Below are 13,137 nucleotides of genomic sequence, written 5' to 3'. Positions count from 1 at the left end.
GCGGTAAATATGAAAAAATATTTAATCCAAAATTCTATGTAAATATCAGATAATTCACAGTAGAAATAGTTAAGGCACTGACACTTCAGGCATTACACTAAATCAAATTGCTGAGTATAGAAAAGAATCTAAAACTAAAGTTGGTAAATGAATTATTTGTATATAACATTATAAGAAGTAGAAAATTTTTGCAGAGTTGCAATTACATTCAAACTATTCTTTGAAAAAAATTAGGTTTTATGAAAAGTGAATAATGTCATTTAACTCAAATTATGCTCTTCATTCCTATTGTATTCACATGTGAAAGCATGTGACTAATTGTTGCTGCATCAAAGATGAGAGATTCTTTGTTATTAGGTGTGCATTATTTACGACCTAAAAAAGTGAAAGAGTTAAGGACATTAAAATGTAAGATGCAAGATGAAAATGTAAGTGGAGAGGCTCTTTCTGGTTAATTTATAATATTGACTGATGCATGAGGTAGGAGTTCAGATAAATATCCTGTGTTATATTGAGAAAAAAATTTTTTTGGTATATCATTTTACTAATTGTACTTTTTTTTTTTTTTGAGACAGAGTTTTGCTCTTGTTGCCCAGGCTGGAGTGCAATGGTGTGATCTTGGCTCACCAAAACCTCCACCTCCCAGGTTCAAGGGATTCTCCTGCCTCAGCCTCCCGAGTAGCTGGGATTACAGGCATGTGCCACCATGCCCGGCTAATTTTGTATTTTTAGTAGAGATGGGGTTTCTCTATGTTGGTCAGGCTGGTCTCAAACTCCTGACCTCAGGTGATCCACCCACCTCGGCCTCCCAAAGTGCTGGGATTACAGGCGCGAGTCACCATGCCTGGCCAATTGTACTTTTATGTAATAAAATGTAGTACATTTTAAAATTTTTAGATAATGTGTGAACTTATTAATCAGGCTTTTTAAAAAACATGTTAAGACCATTGTGCATTCAATGAAGCATTATTATGCCATTAAATTTAACTTATCCCATCTTACTCAAGGGTATAGGTAAATGATGGTAACAATACACTATTTAATAAGATAATGGACTAACATTTCTAGTAATCTATTTTGCCAGTGGCCTTAAATTGCAAATAAGTCAGAGAATATTATTCCTGTAGGTTGAATTATTACTCATTTTTTCTTATTTAAACTTACTTTTCTTAATTTTTGTGGGTACATAGTATGTGTAAATATGGCATATGTGGCATATTTTGATACAGGTATATAATATGTAATAACATATGAGTGAATGAAATATTCATTACCTGCAGCATTTATTGTTTGTATTTGTTTGTATTATAAACTAATTCTGCACTTCTCGGTTTTTTTTTGAGACGAGTCTCACTATGTCACCCAGGCTGTGCACGCCTGGGTGCATTGGCGTGGTCTCGGCTCACTGCAACCTCCGCCTACTGGGTTCAAGTGATTCTCCCGCCTCAGCCTCCTGAGTAGTTGGGACTACAGGCGCATGCCACCACACTCAGCTAATTTTTGTATTTTTAGTAGAAACAGAGTTTCACTACATTGGCCAGGTTTGTCTTGAACTCCTGACCCCATGATTAGCCCCCTCGGCCTCCCAAAGTGCTGGGATTACAGGTGGGAGCCACCACACCCAGCCACTTTTAGTTGTTTTCAAATGTACATTAAATTGTTGTTGGCTACAGGGTCTCTTTTATGGTCATAAGAAAACAATATAAACAAAATGCATACATTTCTGAGACCTGAATTAACATTAAAAAGTTGTTATATATTTTTCTTCAAACATGTTGCCTCTCTGCCTGCAAGCACATACAGACTACTAGTTTTGATTTACACAGAGTTAAATATATACATATATTACTTTAAAGATAAAGCTTGGGTTTAAAAAAATTATGGAGTAAATAAATGCCTTCTTTGTGAGTATGAGTTTCTACCTAGTTTCAGAAGAGCAATATTGAAACAAATCAAATTTAATTAGATGATGACTGCAAAACTAAAAAAACTTAAAAATGCTGAAAACAAATCCATACTCTCTGCTTTGTATTGAATTGATTACTGTAAAATTGTATGGCTTATAATTCAGAATCTCCCTATGCAAATTTTTGTTTTTACTTGCCTGATTCTTAGGCTAGACCCATAATTTTCTTGTGTCTTACATTTTTTTCTCTTATTTTATATAAGATGCTATGTGAGCTGGTCAGAGATAAAAATAATTTTTACAAAATCAGTGCAAAAAATTTAGATTTAATTTCAAAATTAGTGTATTGTTATATTTTATGTTGTTAGAATATTTTATTTTGTTCTTTTAATTGGAGAACGCTGTATAAGCCTACTTTTTTTAGTTTTTGTTCCTTTCAGTTTTTATAATGAAAATAAGTAAATATTGATTGAGTCCATTTGTTTAAGTGAGTACTAGGGGGGCTTCCTAAATCATGAGGATGTTTTTATATATAAATATAGCAAACAAACATGACAGTGCTTTCTGTGTCACAGATGCTTTATAATAAGCCATAAATATTCCTGTTGGAGTTAGTTTGTAACTTCAAGACAGAGATGGAACATATCAATTGTGAGAAATAACATTGATTTTTTTTATGTGGAGAGGACATTTATTTTCAGGCTGCAAAGCTCAGTTTTGCTGAATTAAAAAATTGTGCTTCTTTTATTTCCTAATTGTCTTAGTTTTGTTTGTCTTATTATGTGTATTTCAGCTGTGTATGCATCACAGCCCTCCTTTTTGCTGTGCTGTGGCTACAGTTTTCTCACTGTTCTCTTCACACCATGTCATTTCACATGGTATATTGTAGGTTTTGATGAGAAATCGGTATTTTTAATGCACTGCAAGATTGGTTTTAACTGGAGATTTTGCGTTATCAATATAATTTTCTGATCAGTTAAATTAAAACAAAAAGCATACAATGTCCACAGATGAAAGGATTAAATCATTTAGCGTTTTTCTCTGTTTGTTAAAGAATAATCTTATTAAATTCTTACACAAAGTGTGGCAAATATAAAATTTGCTTGAAAATATATCTTAGAAATTAAACTTATAATTTAATTTTCTACAGTATACTTATGCCACAATGTACGTTTCCATGAAAAATCTTCTATTTGTAAGTGTGAATATTAAACATTGCAAAATAGTAAAATGACCTCTGTGATTTTGAAACCTGGAGTAATATTTCTTTTCCATATTCATATTACAATTTGAAGAAATTTTCTCAGTCCTATATGATTTTTTTAGTGGGTGAAGTTCAGTCTACAGTTTTTACATTTAGTCACCTAACTCTAGCCAACTTCTTGGTCATATTCTCTGGAAAACATTCGAAGATCATGGCAGCTTTTAGATAAAAACATTTTCTATTATTTTGCGTGCAAACTTGTTTACTGTGTTCACAGAGTGGCCAGTCATGAGACCATAAGAAACAGCTGCCCTTTTAGTGTCTTTCATACCATCTGTAATATATAAATTGTGCATTTATTCTGTGAAGCATGACATTTTGAAGTATATACACATTGTCAAATGCTTCATTCTAGGTAATTAATGCTTTACCTCACATAGTTAACATTTTTGTGGTAAGAGCACATGACAATGTTTTAGCATTTTTCAGAAATACAAATACATTGTTATGAACTATAGGCACCATGCAGTACAAAAGTTTTTTTGAACTTATTTCTCCTATTCAACTGTAATTATGTATTTGACTGACATCTTTCTAAACCCCTCTTTTTTCCAAATATGTTGGCATCTGGTGGTCACCATTTTATTCTCTACTTCAGTTAGATTAATTTTTCTAGAATCATGTAAGTGAAATAATTTGGTTAATCTATGTAATTGAAAATAATAAATTTTTTTATTTTAAAGATGAACAGTATTCCATTGTGTATATATACCACGTTGTCTTTATGTACTCATTAGATGTTGAAGTGTTAATTCTGTATTTTGGCAATTGTGAAGAATGTTACAAATATTTCTTCATTCTGCAAATATTTCTTGCAGATTATTTCTGCAGATATTTCTGCAAATATTTCTTCATTCTGATTTAATTATTTTGAGATATGTATCCATTATTGAAATTGCTATATTATATGATAGTTTGATTTTAAATTTTTATTTTTTTATTTTTTTTTATTTTTATTTTTGAAACGGAGTCTTGCTCTGTTGCCCAGGCTGGAGTGCAGTGGCACGATCTCGGCTCACTGCAACCTCCGCCTCCCGGGTTCATGCCATTCTCCTGCCTCAGCCTCCTGAGCAGCTGGGACTACAGGCACCCACCACCACACTCAACTAATTTTTTGTATTTTTAGTAGAGACAGGGTTTCACTGTGTTAGCCAGGATGGTCTCGAACTCCTGACCTCGTGATCCACCAGCCTCGGCCTCCCAAAGTCCTGGGATTACAGGCGTGAGCCACCACACCTGGCCTGATTTTAAATTTTTAAAGAAATCTTTATTTTGTTTTTCATAATGGCTGCCCTCATTTACATTCAAACCAACAGTGTGCAAGCATTCTATTTTCTTCACACCTTTACTAATACTCATTTTCTTTTTAATAAGAGTCATTCTAACAGGAGTGAGTTGATATCTTTTTTTATTTTTTTGCTTTCCTTTCCCTGATAATAATTGATATTGAGCATTTTTAAATATATCTTTTGACTGTGTATGTCTATTCTTGAAAATAAGCCTTTTGCTCATTTTTAATAGTACTTTTTTGTTGTAATTTGAGATTCTTATATATTTTTGATATTAACACATCACATGTATGATTTGCACATTTTTTCCATTTTTTAGTTTTCTGATCCTGTTGATTGTCTCAGATTCTTTGCAGCAATTTTTTGATTTGAAGTAGTCTGATTAATCTATTTTTCTTTTGGTTCCCTGGGATTTTGAAGTTATATCAAAAAAGTCACTGCCCAAACTAATGTTATGGGTCTTTCACTCTTTTTTTTGTAGTGGTTTCAGAGTGTCAGACCTTACATTGTAATATCTAATTTATTTTGAGTTAATTTTTATATATGGTATCAGATGAGGGTCTCATTTTATTGCTCTGCATGTTGCTAGAAAGTTTTCTCAGTGGACGCGTTGGCTCACATCTGTAATCCCAACACTGGGAGGCTGAAGCAGGCAAATCACCTGAGGTTGGAAGTTTGAGACCAGCCTGATCAACATGGAGAAATCCCATCTCTACTAATAATACAAAAATTAGCCGGGCATAGTGGTGCATGTCTGTAATCCCAGCTACTCGGGAGGCTGAGGCAAGCTTGAACAATGTGGAGGCGGACGTTGCAGTGAACTGAGAGCCAGCCTGCCATTGACTCCAGCCTGGGCAACAAGAGCAAAACTCCCTCTCAAGAAAAAAAAAAAAGGAAAGGAAAAAAGAAAGTTTTCTCAATACCATTTATTGAAGATACTGTCCTTTCTCTAAGAAAATGTCACCTATATCTAATATCAATTAGCTGTAAATACATGGATATATTTCCACACTCCTCAGCTACATTGCCCTATGTATCCAGTTTTATTGAAGTACCACACTGTTTTGGTTACTATAGTTTTTCAGTATGTTGCAAAGTCAGGTAGGGTGATACTTTCAGCCTTTTTTACTTTTTTATTCCTTTGGCTATTCTGGGTCTTTTGTGGTACCATATGAATTTTACATATATTTTACAAAATTTATATTAAGCATGTCACTGGCTACTGAGACCAGCTCGGTTGGGGAGACCCTAACCCAGCGGCGCTAGAGGAATTAAAGACACACACACACAAATACAGAGGTGTGAAGTGAGGAATCGGGTCTCCCAGCCTTCAGAGCTGAGAGCCCTGAACAGAGATTTACCCACATATTTATTAACAGCAAACCAGTCATTAGCATTGTTTCTATAGATATTAAATTAACCAAAAGTATCTCTTATGGGAAACGAAGGGATAGGCCAAATTAATTGAATAGGTTGGGCTAGTTAACTGCAGCAGGAACACTCCCTTAAGACAGATGGCTCAGGCTTCTGTTTGTGGCTTAAGAATGCCTTTAAGCGGTTTTCTACCCTGGGCAGGCCAGGTGTTCCTTGCCCTCATTCCCATAAACCCACAACCTTCCAGCTTGGGCGTTACAGCCATTATGGACACGTTACATTGCTGCGGAGATTTTATTTATGGCCAGTTTTGGGGCCAGTTTATGGCCAGACTTTGGGGGGCTTGCTCCCAACAACTGGCATTTTGATAGAGGTTGCATTATATCTGTAGATCATTTTGTGTAATACAGCTGTTTAAAAATATTAATGCTGGCCGGGCACGGTGGCTCACGCCTGTCATCTGAGCACTTTGGGAGGCTGAGGGGGGCAGATCACAAGGTCAGGTGTTTGAGACCAGCCTGGCCAATATGGTGAAACCCCATTGCTACTAAAAATACAAAAGTTAGCCAGGCGTGGTGGTGCACACTTGTAATCCCAGCTATTCAGGACGCTGATGCTGGAGAATCTCTTGAACCCAGGAGGCAGAGGTTGCAGTGAGCCGAGATCATGCCATTGCACTCCAGCCTGGGTGACAGAGTGCTACACCGTCTCAAATACATATATATATATATATATATATATATATATATATACACACACACACACACATACACACACATATATACACACACATATATATATACATGTATATATATATGCCAGTTCATGAATGAGTAATGTATTTTTATTTGTGTATTATTTAGTTTTTTACTTAAATGTTTTTTAGATTGTAAGGTGTTGAAACTTTTTGGCTAAATTTATTTCAAAGTATAGTTACTACTGCTATTGTAGATGGAATTTCTTTTTTCATTTCAATTTGAGATAATTGTTAGTGTATAAAACTGCTATTGACTTTTGTATGTTGATTTTTTATTCTGCAAGTTTAACAAATTTATTAGTTATAGTAGTTCTTAGTAAATTCTTAGGCTTTTCTATACTTAAAATTATGTCATCTGCAAACAGGAATAATTTCACTTTTTCTTTTCCATCTGGATGCCTTTATGGTATTTGGCTGTGTCTGCACCCAAATCTCATCTTGAATTGTAGCTCCCATACTCCCCACAGGTCATAGAAAAGACCCAGTGGAAGGTAATTGAATCATGGCAGTGGGTTTTCCCATGCTGTTCTCATGATAGTGAATAAGCCTTATGAGATCTGATGGTCTTATAAAGGGCAATTTACTTGCACATGCTCTCCATTATCACCATGTAAGACATGACTTTTCTCCTCCTTCACCTTCCATAATGATTGTGAGGCCATCCCCAGCCATGTTGAATTGTGAGTTCTTTAAACCTCTTTCCTTTATAAATTTTCCAGTTTGGCATATGTTTTTATTAGCTTCAAGAGAACAGAATAATACACTTTGATTTATTCTCTAATTTGTTTGTCTTGGACATTTAGTACTATGTTTAGTAAGACTGGAGAAAGTGGGCATTTTTGTATTATTCTAGCTCTTAGAGTAAAAGCTTACAACATTACCTCATATAGTATGTTATTAGCTGTGAATTTTTTTAAGTTATATGTGGCATTTATTGGCTTGCAGTGCATTTTTTTATACTTATGCTTTTCAGAGATTTATTGTGAGGGACTGTGACTTTTCTAGAACTTTTATCCAGCATCAATTTAAACGTTACAGTTGTAAAACCACAATTAATACCACAGAAATACAAACATCCTCAGATACGTCTATGAACACCTCTACGCTTGCAAACTAGAAACTTCAGAGAAAATAAATAAACTACTGGATTCACATGACCCAAGATTTAACCAGAAAGAAACAAAAATCTTGAACAAAACAGAAATGTCTAAAATGTATAATAAAATTGAATTAGTAATAAAAAACTTATCAACCGAAATAGCCCTAAATCAGATGAATTCTCAGCTGAGTTTTACAACATATATTGCAAAAAGATGAGCTGGTACTAATCCTACTGAGTGTATTCAAAAAAATCAAGGTGTGATTCCTCCCTAACTTATATAAAACCATTGTCAGCCAGGCCTGGTGGCCCGCTTGTAATTCCAGCACTTTCGGAGGCTGAGGCGGGCAGATCACCTGAGGTCGGGAGTTTGAGACCAGCCTGACCAACATGAAGAAACCCCATCTCTACTGAAAATACAAAATTAGCCGGGCGTGGGGGCACATGCTTGTAATCCCAGCTACTCGGGAGGCTGAGGCAGGAGAATCGCTTGAACCTGGGAGGCAGAGGTTGCAGTGAGCTGAATTCGCACCATTGCACTCCAGCCTGGGCAACAAGAGTGAAACTCTGTCTCAAAAACAAACAAACAAAAACAAAAACAAAAAAACACCATTGTCATCTTGTTACCACGATTTAGTGAAGACAGAACAACAACAAAAAAAACTATAGGTCAATATTCCTGATGAACATTAAAACAAAAATCCTCCACAAAATACTAGCAAACTGAGGGGCAGGGCCCAGTGGCTCACCCCTATAATTCCAGCACTTTGGGAGGCCAAGGCGGGCGGATCACGAGGTCGGGAGATCCAGACCATCCTGGCTAACACAGTGAAACCCTGTCTCTACTAAAAAAATACAAAAAAATTAGTTGGGCGTTGTGGGGGGCACTGTTAGTCCCAGCTACTCAGGAGGCTGAGGCAGGAGAATGGCGTGAACCCGGGAAGCGGAGCTTGCAGTGAGCTGAGATCACACCACTGCACTCCAGCCTGGGCGACAGAGGGAGACTCCATCTCAAAAAAAAAAAAAAAAAAAAAAACTAGCAAGCTGAGTTCATAAGCAAATCAAAAACTTATTTTGCCACTATCATGTGAGCTTTATTTTATGAATGCAAAAATGTTCATATACAAGTCAATAAGTGTGATTCACCTTGTAAAAATATAAAAGCAAAAAATCATAATTATCACAAGTGCAGAAAAAGCATTCAAGAAAATCCAGTATTCATAAAAATATTATCAACAAGGCCGAGTGCAGTGGCTCACGCCTGTAATCCCAACGCTTTGGGAGGCCGAGGCGGGTGGATCATGAGGTCAAGAGATCGAGACCATCCTGGCCAACATGGTGAAACGCCTTCTCTACAAAAAATACCAAAATTAGCTGGGCTTGGTGGTGGATGCCTGCAGTCTCAGCTACCTGGGAGGCTGAGGCAGGAGACTCGCTTGAACCCGGGAGGTTGAAGTTGCAGTGAACCACTGCACTCCAGCCTGGTGACTGTGAGACCCCGTCTCAAAAAAAAAAAAAAAAAAAAAAAAAAACGGGCATGGTGGCTCACACGCCTGTAATCCCAGCACTTTGGGAGGCCGAGGTGGGCGGATCACAAGGTCAGGAGTTCGAGACCAGCCTGGCCAATAAGGTGAAACCCTGTCTCTACTAAAAATACAAAAATTAGCCAGGCATGGTGGCGGGCACCTGTAGTTGCAGCTACTAGGGAGGCTGAGGCAGGAGAACCACTTGAACCTGGGAGGCGGAGGTTGCAGTGAGCCGAGATCACGCCACTGCACTCCAGCCTGGGCGACAGAGTAAGACTCCATCTCAAAAAAAAAAAAAAAATCAATAAACTGGGCATAGAAGAAACATACCTCCAAATAATAAGAGTCATCTATGACAAATCTTCAGCCAAAATCATACTGAATGGGCAAAATCTGGATGCATTCTCCATAAGAATAAAAATAAGAAAAAAATATGCACCCTAAATACTCCTATTCAACATAGTTCTAAAAGTCCTAGTCAGAGCAATTCAACAAGATCAAGAAATAAAAGTCATCCAAATAGGAAAAAAAAGGAAGTCAAATTATCTTCACAGGTGAAATAATGCTCTACCTGGAAAACTTTATAGATTTCACTAAAACACCCCTAAGACTAAAAAATGACTTCAGCAAAGTCTGACCATACAAAACCAACATACACATATGAGTAGCATTTCTGTACACCAATAACATTCAAGCTGAGGACAAAATCAAGAACACAGTTCTGTTTACAATAGCCACAGACAAATAATATACCTAAGAATACATTAAATCAAGTAGATAAAATATCTCTACAAAGAAAATTACAAAACAGTGCTGAAGAAAATTAAACACAAATAAATAAAAAAGCATTTTATGCTAATGGATTGGAAGAATCAATATAATTAAATGTCCATGCTGTTTGAAGCAACCTACAGATTAAGTGCTGTTTCTATCAAACTATCAATGCCATTTTTCATAGAATTCAGATAAAATCTTCTAAAATTCATATAAGAAATTAAAAAGCCAAAAACCCAAGGCAATGTGAAAGTGAATCAACTTGGATGCCTCACATTACCTGGCTTTAAACTATACTATAAGCTACAGTAGCCAATATAACATGGTTCTGGTACAAAAGTATACATAATGACCAATTGAACAGAAGAGAGAGCCCTGAAACAAAGCTACACTTCTACAAGCAACTTATTTTTGACAAAGTCAACAGAAATTAACAAAGAGAAAATAACTCCCAGTGCAATAAATGGCACTGAGAAAATTGGTTAGTCTTATGCAGAAGAAGAAAACTAGACCCCTACCTCTCACTATATGTAAAAAACCAAATAATTCAAGATAGATTAAAGACTTAACAGTGAAACTTCAAGCTATAAAAATCCTAGAGCACTTAGAAAGTACTCTTCTAGACACTGGCCTCCAGAAAGCATTTATAACTAACACCTTAGAAGTGAATACAACAAAAATAAAAATTAGTACCTAATTCAACTGCAGAGCTGCACTGTAAAAGAAACTATTGACAAAGTAAAAAAACAACCTACAGTATAAAATATTTGCAAACTGCATGCAACAAAGCGTTAATATATAGAATCTATCAGGAATTTAATAAGAAAAATGCAAATGATATGAACAGACACTTCTCAAAGGAAGACATAAAAGCAGCCAATAAACATGCAAAAAATTGTTCAACATCCCAAATCAATAGAGATACAAATCAAAATGGCAATGTGATACCATCTCACGCCAGTTAGAATGGCTCTTATTAAAAAGTCAAAAAGTGGCTGGGCATGGTGGTTCACACCTGTAATCCCAGCACTTTGGAAGGCTGAGGTGGGCGGATCACGAGGTCAAAAGACCGAGACCAGTCTGGCTAACACAGTGAAACCCTGTCTCTGCTAAAAATACAGAAAATTAGCCGGCTGTGGTGGCACGTGCCTGTAGTCCCAGCTACTCGGGAGGCTGAGGCAGGAGAATCACTTGAACCCGGGAGGTGGAGGTTGCAGTGAGCCGAGATCAGGCCATTGCCCTCCAGCCTGGGCAACAGAGCGATACTCTGTCTCCAAAAGAAAAAAAAAAAAAAAAGTCAAAAAGTGGGCCATGCGCAGTGGCTCGCACCTGTAATCCCAGCACTTTGGGAGTCCAAGGCAGGCGGATCACTTGAGATCAGGAGTTTGAGACCAGCTTGGCCAACATGGCAAAACCCTGTCTCTACTAAAAATACAAAAATTAGACAGGCATGATGGCAGGTGCCTGTAATCCCAGCTACTTGGGAGGCTGCGGCAGGAGAATCACTTGTACCCGGGAGGCAGAGGTTGCAGTAAGCCAAGATCATGCCACTTCACTCCAGCCTGGGCAACAGAGCAAGACTCCATCTCAGGAAAAAAAAAAAAAAAAAAAAAAAAACAGAAAAATTACTCATTACTCATTAGGTAATACTGTAAACTACTTGGAGAATGGGATTATTAAGTGTCCAAACCTCAACAACATGCAGTATACCTATGCTACAAATCTGTACATGTACACCTGAATCTATAATAAAAATAATAAAATGCCTTGTGGTATAATGACATGTTACATTTTTCCAATTCTTGGTTTATAGTTAGCATTGGGTTGAAAGACACAGAATTATTTTCCCTTTGGGCATAAGAGTGAATGTTTCTATGCCAGGTCTCCCCACATCCTATAAGCTAACATCTCTGAAAACTTTTAGCCCGAAAAATGTTTTATTCTTAACTGTGTGGTTAAAATAAATGACTCCACATCTTTATTTTTAATTAATTAACTGTACACTAGACTATCGAGTTAATTTGTTACTCTACTGTTTTTAGAAAAAAAATGTGGTTTTAAAACCGCATTTCTGAGGCTGGGTGTGGTGGCTCATGCCTATAATCCCAGCACTTTGGGAGGCCGAGGTGGGTGGATCACTTGTGGTCAGGAGTTCAAGAGCAGCCTGGCCAACACGGTGAAACCCCAGCTCTACTAAAAATACAAAATTAGCCAGGTGTGGTGGTGCACGCTTCTCAGGAGGCTGAGGCAGAAGAATTGCTTGAACCTGGGAGGTGGAGGTTGCAGTGAACCAAGATCGTGCCACTGCACTCCAGCCTGGGTGACAGAGTAAGACTCTGTCTCAAAAAAAAAAAGAAAAAAAAGAAACCGCATTTCTTTTTTAGAATAAACTATTTTTGAAAATGAGTGGGTGTGCAGATCAGGTTAAATTCCTGACTTATGAAAAGAAAATATTTTTATAAAGAAAAAAAGCATCAAAGTCTAATGTCCATAGCCCAAGAATGATGAGAGTGTTGGTTACTTAAGATCACACTGCCACAACCATTTCATCACAACTATTCTGGTGGAAAAAAAATAATTGATCAGAATTTATTTTTAGAATACTTTTCTAATTCTATTGCAGTCTTAAATTTTTATTTGTGTTTATTGTTTGCCATATACTAGTCTGTACTTCTACAAAAGATGCCGTGAATTTCAAATTAATATGCTCAGAAATATATTCTCTCTAGACAGGCACTGGTGTGTTTGCAATCAAGATGTATTATTTCTGGCCTTCCTTATGCTGCTTTGTTTCTATAAAATAAAAAGGCAGAAAGTAAACCAGAGTCAACCATCACATTTCCTTTTTTTTTTTGAGACGAAGTCTCACTCTTGTCCCACAGGTTGGAGTGCAATGGCGCATTCTCGACTCACTGCAACCTCTGCTTCCCGGGTTCAAGCCTCAGGGAAGCTTCCGAGTAGCTTTTAAACACATGTGTTCTGCCTCAGCCTTCCGAGTAGCTGGGATTACAGGTGCCTGCCACCACACCCGGCTAATTTTTGTATCTTTAGTAGAGACGGGGTTTCACCACATTGGCCAGGCTGGTCTCGAACTCCTGACCTCAGGTGATCCACCCACCTCAGCCTCCCAAAGTGCTGGGATTACAGG

Source organism: Gorilla gorilla, chromosome 20, assembly GCF_029281585.2.
Source record: "Gorilla gorilla gorilla isolate KB3781 chromosome 20, NHGRI_mGorGor1-v2.1_pri, whole genome shotgun sequence".
Lineage (NCBI taxonomy): Eukaryota > Metazoa > Chordata > Mammalia > Primates > Hominidae > Gorilla > Gorilla gorilla.
The sequence above is the reverse complement of the archived record's forward strand: the minus strand, read 5'-3'. Positions refer to the sequence as shown.